Source organism: Ovis canadensis, chromosome 8, assembly GCF_042477335.2.
Source record: "Ovis canadensis isolate MfBH-ARS-UI-01 breed Bighorn chromosome 8, ARS-UI_OviCan_v2, whole genome shotgun sequence".
NCBI classification, from domain to species: Eukaryota; Metazoa; Chordata; class Mammalia; order Artiodactyla; family Bovidae; genus Ovis; species Ovis canadensis.
Genome location: NC_091252.1, coordinates 29,522,232 through 29,532,615, shown reverse-complemented (window position 1 = coordinate 29,532,615; position 10,384 = coordinate 29,522,232). Strand labels below are relative to the sequence as shown.

Here is a 10,384-nt window from a genome sequence, read left to right as displayed (position 1 = left end):
AGTTTTTCCCATTTTATTGTTTTCTTCTATTTCTTTGCACTGATTGCTGTGGAAGGCTTTCATATCTCTCCTTGCTATTCTCTGGAACCCATTCAAATGGGTATATCACCTCTTTCCTCCTTTGTCTTTAGCTTCTCTTCTTTTCTCAGCTATTTGTAAGGCCTCCTCAGACTACATTCTCCCTTTTTGAATTTCTTTTTCTTGGGCAGGGTTTTAATCACTGCCTCCTGTACGATGTCACAAACCTCTACCCATAGTTCTTGAGGCACTCTATCAGACCTAATCCCTTGAATCTGTTTGTCTCTTCCACTGTATAATGATAAGGGATTTGACTTGGGTCATACTTAAATGGCCTAGTGGTTTTCCTTACTTTGTTCAATTTAAGTCTGAATTTGGCAATAAGAGTTCATGATCTGAGCCACAGTCAGTTCCCGGTCTTGTTTTTGCTGACTGTATAGAGCTTCTTCATCTTTGGCCACAAAGAATATAATCAATCTGATTTTGGTATTGACCATCTGGTGATGTTCATGTGTAAAGTCTTCTCTTGTGTTGTTGGAAGAGGGTGTTTGCTATGACCAGTGAGTTCTCTTGGCAAAATTCTGTTAGCCTTTGCCCTGCTTTATTTTGTACTCCAAGGTCAAATTTGCCTGTTACTCCAGGTATCACTTGACTTCCTACTTTCGCATTCTAGAATGTCATTCCATTCCTGTCAGAATGGCTATCATTAAGAAGACAAGCATCCACAGGTATTAATGAAGATGTTGAGGAAAGGGAACCATTGTGCATTATTCATTGGAATATAAATTGAAGCAACCACTATAAAAAACAGTACAGAGTTTCCTCAGAAAACTAAAAATGTAACTGCCATAAGATCCAGAAATTTCATTTGCACCATATGATTCAGAAATTTATTTGAAGAAAACAAAAATACCAATTCAAAAAGGTATATGTACTTATAGGTGCATTGCAGCACTACTTACATTAGCCAAGAAATGCTGCTTTTGCTGCTAAGTCACTTCAGTCGTGTCTGACTCTGTGTGACCCCATAGATGGCAGCCCACCAGGCTCCCCCATCCCTGGGATTCTCCAGGTAAGAACACTGTTTTGGGTTGCCATTTCCTTCTCCAATGCATGAAAGTGAAAAGTGAAAGTGAAGTCATTCAGACGTGCCCGACTCTTAGCGACCCCATGGACTGCAGCCTACCAGGCTCCTCTGTCCATGGGATTTTCCAGCAAGAGTACTGGCATGGGTTGCCATTGCCTTCTCAGTCAAGAAATGGAAGGAACCTAAATGTCCACCCATAAATGGATAAAGAAGATGTTGTGTACATATAGAATGAAATATGACTCAGCCCTAAAAGGAATGAAATTTTGCCATTTGTAAAACTTTGTATGGATTAGGAAGGTATTATGCTAACTGAAATATGACAGATAGAGGGAAAAATACCATATGATTTTACTCATGTTTGGAATCCAAAAACAAAGGAAATGAACAAATAAGAAAAACAAAACAGAAAGAGAGTCATAGACAGAAAAAATTAGTGGTTGCCTGAGGGTAGAGGAGGTAGGGAACAGATGAAACAGGTAAGGGGATTAAGAGGTACAAACTTCTAGCTATAAGATAAATAAGTCATGAGGATGTAATGTTCACATAAGGAATAAAGTCAGTGATATTGTAACAGCTTTGTATGGTGATGACAATAGTCTTACTGTATTAATCATTTTATAATGTACAAAATATCAAATCAATATTGTATATCTGAAAATAATATAGTATATTAATTAAAACTCAATTTAAAATGATGTACAAGGAATTTATATAAAAACATTGAGAAGAGAAGAAAGCAGACTTAAATACATAAATGAAAAGTCATTCCAGTCCAGTCCAGCAGCAGCGGCGGTGGCGGCAGCAGCAGCAGCAGGGCGGCCGCTCGCGCAGGGAGGCCCCGCGCTCCTCGAAGCCCGTACCCGGTGCGGTGCATGGAGACGAGGCCCGCCGCCCGCCCCTGAGCCCGCCGCCCGGCCCAGGACCCACGGGGGACTAGGGTGGCCTCGGGCTCCGGCCGGCCGGCCCCCCATCTCCCGCCCCCGGCCGCCCGAGGAGGGCTGCGCGCGGCCCGCGGGCCTCGTCGCCCGCGCGGATCGCCGCGGCCCGGCCGTCCCGTCCCAGGAAGTGGCCGTCCTGACCGCCATGGCTCATTCCCCGGTGCAGTCGGGCCTGCCCGGCATGCAGAACCTAAAAGCAGATCCCGAAGAGCTTTTTACCAAACTGGAGAAAATCGGGAAGGGCTCCTTCGGCGAGGTGTTCAAAGGCATTGACAATCGGACTCAGAAAGTGGTCGCCATAAAAATCATTGATCTGGAGGAGGCAGAAGACGAGATCGAGGACATTCAGCAGGAAATCACAGTGCTGAGTCAGTGCGACAGTCCCTACGTAACCAAATATTATGGATCCTACCTGAAGGACACTAAATTGTGGATAATAATGGAATATCTTGGCGGGGGCTCTGCACTGGACCTTTTAGAACCTGGCCCTTTAGATGAAACCCAGATTGCTACTATATTAAGAGAAATACTGAAAGGACTTGATTATTTGCATTCAGAGAAGAAAATTCACAGAGATATTAAAGCTGCCAACGTCCTGCTCTCTGAACACGGGGAGGTGAAGCTGGCGGACTTTGGAGTGGCGGGCCAGCTGACAGACACCCAGATAAAGAGAAACACCTTCGTGGGCACCCCTTTCTGGATGGCGCCCGAGGTCATCAAGCAGTCAGCCTACGACTCAAAGGCGGACATCTGGTCCCTGGGCATCACGGCCATCGAGCTTGCCAAGGGGGAGCCACCGCATTCCGAGCTGCATCCCATGAAGGTCCTATTCCTTATCCCAAAGAACAACCCCCCGACGCTGGAAGGGAACTACAGCAAACCCCTCAAGGAGTTCGTGGAGGCCTGTTTGAACAAGGAGCCGAGCTTTAGACCCACCGCTAAGGAGTTACTGAAGCACAAGTTCATAATCCGCAATGCAAAGAAAACCTCCTACTTGACCGAGCTCATCGACAGGTACAAGAGGTGGAAGGCCGAGCAGAGCCATGAAGACTCCAGCTCGGAAGACTCCGACACGGAGACGGACACAGACGGCCAGGCTTCTGGAGGCAGCGACTCGGGGGACTGGATCTTCACGATTCGGGAGAAGGATCCAAAGAGTCTGGAGAACGGAGCTCTCCAGCCATCGGATCTGGAAAGAAGCAAGATGAAAGACATCCCAAAGAGACCTTTCTCTCAGTGTTTATCTACAATTATTTCTCCGCTCTTTGCAGAGCTGAAGGAGAAGAGCCAGGCGTGCGGCGGAAACTTGGGCTCCATCGAGGAGCTGCGCGGGGCCATCTACCTGGCGGAGGAGGCCTGCCCCGGCATCTCGGACACCATGGTGGCCCAGCTGGTGCAGCGGCTGCAGAGATATTCTCTAAGTGGTGGAGGAACTTCATCCCACTGAAATCCTTTTGGCATTTGGGGTTTTGTTTTTCCTTTTATTTTTTTCCTTCTTCACCCTCTTCCTTTTCAAAACTCAACGAGAGCCTTTGCTGACTCCGCTGAAGAGGCGCACCATCAGGGGCCCGTTCCCACCACAGGGTCACCTGTCCAGGGCCCCACAGCCCGTCTCTGCTGGCCTGGGGCCTGATGGACTCCCGGATGGGGTGGGGGAAGGCCAGCTCCTCCAAGCGATTATTTTATTATTCTCGTTTTTAATTTTAACCATAGTGCACATATCAAGGAAAGTGTCTTTGAAAACAAAAATAAACCCTGAAATGTATATCTGGGATTATGATAAGGCGACTGAAGAAACGAAACCTCAGGTATCCTGCTTTACGTTGATAAGCACCCCCCCCCCCCACCCCCCCGCCCCAGGAGACGGAGAAATCGCTCTGGTGGATCAGTGTACAGACTTGTAAATAGTGTCATTTTTACGGAAACCCTCTCGGCGTGCATAGGAATCACTGTGTACACATCGGCCAAGTGCTTCTGTAGATACCGTCAGTGGAGTAAATATTTGACAGGCCATAACTTGAGTCTATTGCCTTGCCTTTATTACATGTAAATTTTGAATTATGTGACCAGTGATTTGGGTTTTATTTTGTATCTGCAGGATTTGCCATTAATAATAATTAAATGCCCCTCTTCGGGAACACTCCCTCTGTTTGTACCTCAGCAAATGCAGATTTTTTTTTTCCCTCCTGCGTGCCCTAAGGCCCCTTCGGTACACTTAGAAGTTGATTTTCCTGTTTTCATTGATGGTACTATTTCTTAAGTGTTTTAAATGGAAACATATCGCGCCTCATGAAGCTTTAAGTTATTTCAAGTTTCTCCCCGATGAAGCGTCCTTGTCTCACTTTGGCTGGAGTCGCGCCCGGCCTTTGTCCTGCCGCACCAGCCGGCCCATCCTCCCAGGAGGGTTTTCTGTTGCATCTTGTAGTGAAACCTGCATATCATCTTTTGAAACCTCAACATGTCTGAATGCTTTCACGAATAAATTTTATAACAGGAAAAAAAAAAAAGAAAAGTCATTCCATACTGTAGATTAGAAGAGCCATTGTTGTAAAGATGACAAATCTCCATAATTGATCTAGTCTAAAAATAAACAAGTTGGCTTTTAATTACGTATGGAAATGCAGAGGTCTAAGAACAGTCAAAAGTTGTGACCAACCTAGATAGCATATTCAAAAGCAGAGACATTACTTTGCCTACTAAGGTCCGTCTAGTCAAGGCTATGGTTTTTCCTGTGGTCATGTATGGATGTGAGAGTTGGACTGTGAAGAAAGCTGAGTGCCAAAGAATTGATGCTTTTGAATTGTGGTGTTGGAGAAGACTCTTGAGAGTCCCTTGGACTGCAAGGAGATCCAACCAGTCCATTCTGAAGGAGATCAGCCCTGGGATTTCTTTGGAGGGAATGATGCTGAAGCTGAAACTCCAATACTTTGGCCACCTCATGCGAAGAGTTCAGTCATTGGAAAAGACTCTGATTCTGGGAGGGATTGGGGGCAGGAGGAGAAGGGGACGACTGAGGATGAGATGCCTGGATGGCATCACTGACTCGATGGATGTGAATCTGAGTGCACTCCGGGAGTTAGTGATGGACAGGGAGGCCTGGAGTGCTGTGATTCATGGGATCGCAAAGAGTCGGACATGACTGAGCAACTGAACTGAAGTGAAGAACAGTCAAAACAATACTGAAGAACAAAGGTGGGCAAGTTACACTAGCAGATTTTAATATTTACTGAGAAGTTATAGTAACTAAGACAATGTTGTATTGTCTGGAAGATAAATAGGTTAAATAGTCAAAATTCCAGAAATAGACTTACTAATATATTGTTATGTGATATATGGCAATGTTGACATAGCAATGATGAGAGAGAAGAATAGTCATTTTATTAAATAAAATGGTTCAATTGCATACCCATGTGGAAAAAAGTGAAAATGATGTTTCATGTCATGCACAAAAATCAAATTCAGATGGATTTTATACCTAAATGAAGATAAGATAATAAAGCTCACAAAAGATAACAAAGGAGAACCTATTCATGGAGTTGGCAGAGAGTTCTTAAAAAAGACACAAAAAGCACTAGTCATACAGGGAAAGATTGGAATTCACTAAAATAACAGAAATGCACACAGCTAGGGGAATGAACAGGCAAACCACCGTGAAAGAGTATATTTACAATACATATATTTAACAAAGAACTCATATCCTCAGTATAAAAACAACATACAAGTTAGTGAGAGAATGATGGATAACCTGATTTAAAAATGTGCATAGACAGAACATGCATTTGAAAAAAGAGGATATCCAAATGATCAGTCAACAATGGGCAACTAAATTGTAGAATATTAGTAAAATGAATAATATACAGCAGTAAGAATATAGGATTACTGTTACATACAACAATATTGATGAATTTTACAAGTATCATTTGATTGGAAGAAGCTAGACAAAATAAGATGTGAATTATAAAAGTGCCTTTATATAAAGTTCAAGAATGTAACTGATGTCAAAGAAATGATTACCTTTGGGGAGGCTTACTGATGGAGAGGAAGCACAAGGAAGGATTCTGAGGTGTTGGTAATATTTCCTCTTTTGATCTGGGTGGTAGCTCCACATATGTGTTCACTTTATGAAAACTGAGTTTGACACATGATTTGTTGCCTTTTCTATGCATATGTTCAACTACAATAAAGAGAAAACTTAAAAAAAATGAGATGAGATAACATCCAAATGCAAAGCTGAACTTAAATTAGATCCTGACGGTATTTTTTTGGGACAATATAGAAAATTTAATTATCGTCTAGCTATTAGGTCACATTAAAACACTCAGTTTTTTGAGGCATAATGGTATATGGTCTTTAAGGAGAACACTTTAGTTCCTATTAGATATAAACTGTAGCAATTATGAATAAAGAGCCATGATGTTTGCAGTGTACTTTCAAATGGCTTAGTAAAAAATATATAGTGAAAGTGTTACTTGCTCACTTGTGTCTGACTCTTTGAGAGCCCATGGACTGTAGCTGGCCAGGGTCCTCTGTTGATGGAATTCTCTAGGAAGGAATACTGGAGCAGGTTGCCATTTCCTTCTCTAGGGAATCTTCCCAATCCAGGGACTGAAACTGAGTCTCCCACATTGCAGGCAGATTCTTTACTGTCTGAGCCACCAGGGAAGCCCTAAAACAAATAAATACACATATGTAAATATAGACTTAGTGTGTGTAAATGTGTATGTTGATAAAGCAAATAGGGTAATATATTAACAAAAATATTAACAGTTGTTGAATTTAGGTAGTAGGAATACTTATGATCAGTGTACCAGTCTTTCAATTTTTAAGTTTAAAAATATTTATCATAGTAAATTGAGTGGGGGAACTCCGAAAGCATTGGTTAATTTTTGTTGAGCTACATGTAGCTTGTGGATTGGCGTCCTGTCCATTGACTCTGCAAGTCAGAGCAACGTGTAATGTTTTCTGGGTCCTCCCAATTGTGCTAGCTCATTTCATGTCCCCTGGAGACAGGAGACAAGGCCCGGCCCATCTGCCACCTTGTTTGGCCACTCACACCACCAGATGTCAGGTAGCCCCTCCGGGCTTCTCACTCACCACTCTCCCTTGGACCTGCCTTCTCTCCTTGGGTACTGCCTTAACTTTTCTTCTGCCCCTTCTCATGGCCACACACAGGTCAATTTCATTGTTTTGGTATCAGGAAAGAAGAAACAAGGAAACTGAACAAATATATCACCCCAATACACTGGTTTTAGTTATTGTTGTTTAGTTGCTAAGTCATGTCTGACTCTTTTGTGACCCCATGGATAGTAATTGGCAAGGCTACCTCTGTTCATGGGATTTCCCAGGCAAGAAAACTGGAAATATATTGGAGGAGACTCTAGTTGAGTAAAATTAAAACAATTCCTCTGTAGGAAGCAAGAGCTTCCAGCACTGAAGCCAAGAACTGAGCTCTCCACCACAGGTGAAACATGTATATATTCTCAAATTGCCCTGTTAGAAGAGGAACCCCAGGCAGAATCATATGTGATCCAGCTGTATCAGAACAGAAGAATGAAAGTGCAAAAGACAGTCTTTCTATAAAGGAGAGAAAATCCCTATTACTTATAAGAGGCAGAATGAGGGGTACGCAGAGGAGACAAGACACCAGCTGGCTGCCTCTGGAACGTTGATAGAGCACTGCAAGGTGTGAGCAGACAAAACTCTTGCCTCTTGTGAAAGTGCTGTGGCAAAAAGAGGAAAGGCTTCAGTACTGAGATCTTGCAATGTAAGTGTAGAGGTCCTGCCTGCAAGTATGAGATTGTTTATTCATCCTAATTTCCCCTATACACTACTGAAAAACACCAATAAAAGAGTGCACTCAATAAAAATAACATATTGATGCCCACCCTTCACTCTGTTTGTTTTGATGCGGACCATTTTTAAATTCTTTATTGAATTTGTTACAATATCACTTCTATTTTTGTTTTTTGGCCACAAGGTATGTGGGATCTTGGCTCCCTAACCAGGGATCGAACCCACACCCTTGCATTGGAAAGCTAAGTCTCAACCACTGTACCACCAGGAAAGTCCCCTTCATGCAGTTTTAAACATTTCAAGATGGACTTTGGAGCCAGCATGCCTAACTTTAAATTCAGGCTCCACTGCTTATTTATTTATTTATTTTATTTAAAATAAATTTATTTAATTGGAGGTTACTGTACAATATTGTATTGGATTTGCCATACAACAACATGTATCTGCCAAAGGTATACACGTGTTCCCCATCCTGAATCCCCCTCCCACCTCCCTCCCCATACCATCCCTCTGGGTCACCAGGCCCAAGCATCCAGTATCATGCATTGAACCTGGGCTGGTGACTTGTTTCATATATGATATTATACATGTTTCAATGCCATTCTCCCAAATCATCCCACCCTCGCCCTCCCCCACAGAGTCCAAAAGACTGTTCTTTACATCTGTGTCTCTTTTGCTGTCTCGCATACAGGGTTATCATTACCATCTTTCCAAATTCCATATATATGCATTAGTATACTGTATTGGTGTTTTTCTTTCTGGCTTACTTCACTCTGTATAATAGGCTCCAGTTTCATCCACCTCATTAGAACTGATTCAAATGTATTCTTTTTAATGGCTGAGTAATACTCCATTGTGTATATGTACCACAGCTTTCTTATCCATTCATCTGCTGATGGACATCTAGGTTGTTTCCATGTCCTGACTATTATAAACAGTGCTGCGATGAACATTGGGGTACACGTGTCTCTTTCAATTCTGGTTTCCTTGGTGTGTATACTCAGCAGTGGAATTGCTGGGTCATAAGGCAGTTCTATTTCCAGTTTTTTAAGGAATCTCCACACTGTTGTACATAGTGGCTGTACTAGTTTGCATTCCCCCCAACAGTGTAAGAGGGTTCCCTTTTCTCCACACCCTCTCCAGCATTTATTGCTTGTAGACTTTTGGATCGCAGCCATTCTGACTGGTGTGAAATGGTACCTCATTGTGGTTTTGATTTGCATTTCTCTGATAATGAGTGATGTTGAGCATCTTTTCATGTGTTTGTTAGCCATCTGTATGTCTTCTTTGGAGAAATGTCTATTTAATTCTTTGGCCCATTTTTTGATTGGGTCGTTTATTTTTCTGGAATTGAGCTGTAGGAGTTGCTTGTATATTTTTGAGATTAGTTGTTTGTCAGTTGCTTCATTTGCTATTATTTTCTCCCATTCTGAAGGCTGTCTTTTCACCTTGCTTACAGTTTCCTTTGTTGTGCAGAAGCTTTTAAGTTTAACTAGGTCCCATTTGTTTATTTTTGCTTTTATTTCCAATATTCTGGGAGGTGGGTCATAGAGGATCCTGCTGTGATGCATGTCGGAGAGTGTTTTGCCTATATTTTCTTCTAAGAGTTTTATAGTTTCTGGTCTTACATTTAGATCTTTAATCCATTTTGAATTTATCTTTGTGTATGGTGTTTGAAAATGTTCTAGTTTCATTCTTTTACAGGTGGTTGACCAATTTTCCCAGCACCACTTGTTAAAGAGATTGCCTTTAATCCATTGTATATTCTTGCCTCCTTTGTGAAAGATAAGGTGTCCATTGGTGCATGGATTTATCTCTGGGCTTTCTATTTTGTTCCATTGATCTATATTTCTGTCTTTGTGCCAATACCATACTGTCTTGATGACTGTGGCTTTGTAGTAGAGCCTGAAGTCAGGCAGGTTGATTCCTCCAGTTCCATTCTTCTTTCTCAAGATTGCTTTGGCTATTCGAGGTTTTTTGTATTTTCATACAAATTGTGAAATTATTTGTTCTAGCTCTGTGAAAAATACCGTTGGTAGCATGATAGGAATTGCATTGAATCTATAAATTGCTTTGGGTAGTATACTCATTTTCACTATATTGATTCTTCTGATCCATGAATATGGTATCTTTCTCCATCTATTAGTGTCCTCTTTGATTTCTTTCACCAGTGTTTTTATCATTTTCTATATATAGGTCTTTAGTTTCTTTAGGTAGATATATTCCTAAGTATTTTATTCTTTTTGTTACAATGGTGAATTGAACTGTTTCCTTAATTTCTCTTTCTATTTTCCTCATTATTAGTGTATAGGAATGCAAGGGATTTCTGCATGTTGATTTTATATCCTGCAACTTTACTATATTCATTGATTAGCTCTAGTAATTTTCTGGTGGAGTCTTTAGTGTTTTCTATGTAGAGGATCATGTCATCTGCAAACAGTGAGAGTTTTACTTCTTCTTTTCCAATTTGGATTCCTTTTATTTCTTTTTCTACTCTGATTGCTGTGGCCAAAACTCCCAAAATTATGTTGAATATTAATGGTGA

At 41.7% G+C, this 10,384-nt stretch overlaps 1 pseudogene; it reads left to right on the top strand.

Annotated features, from left to right (window-relative positions):
• The first annotated feature begins 1,977 nt into the window (after nucleotides 1-1,977).
• LOC138445259 (serine/threonine-protein kinase 24 pseudogene) lies at nucleotides 1,978-4,062 on the top strand (annotated as a pseudogene).
• Nucleotides 4,063-10,384: the final 6,322 nt, after the last annotated feature.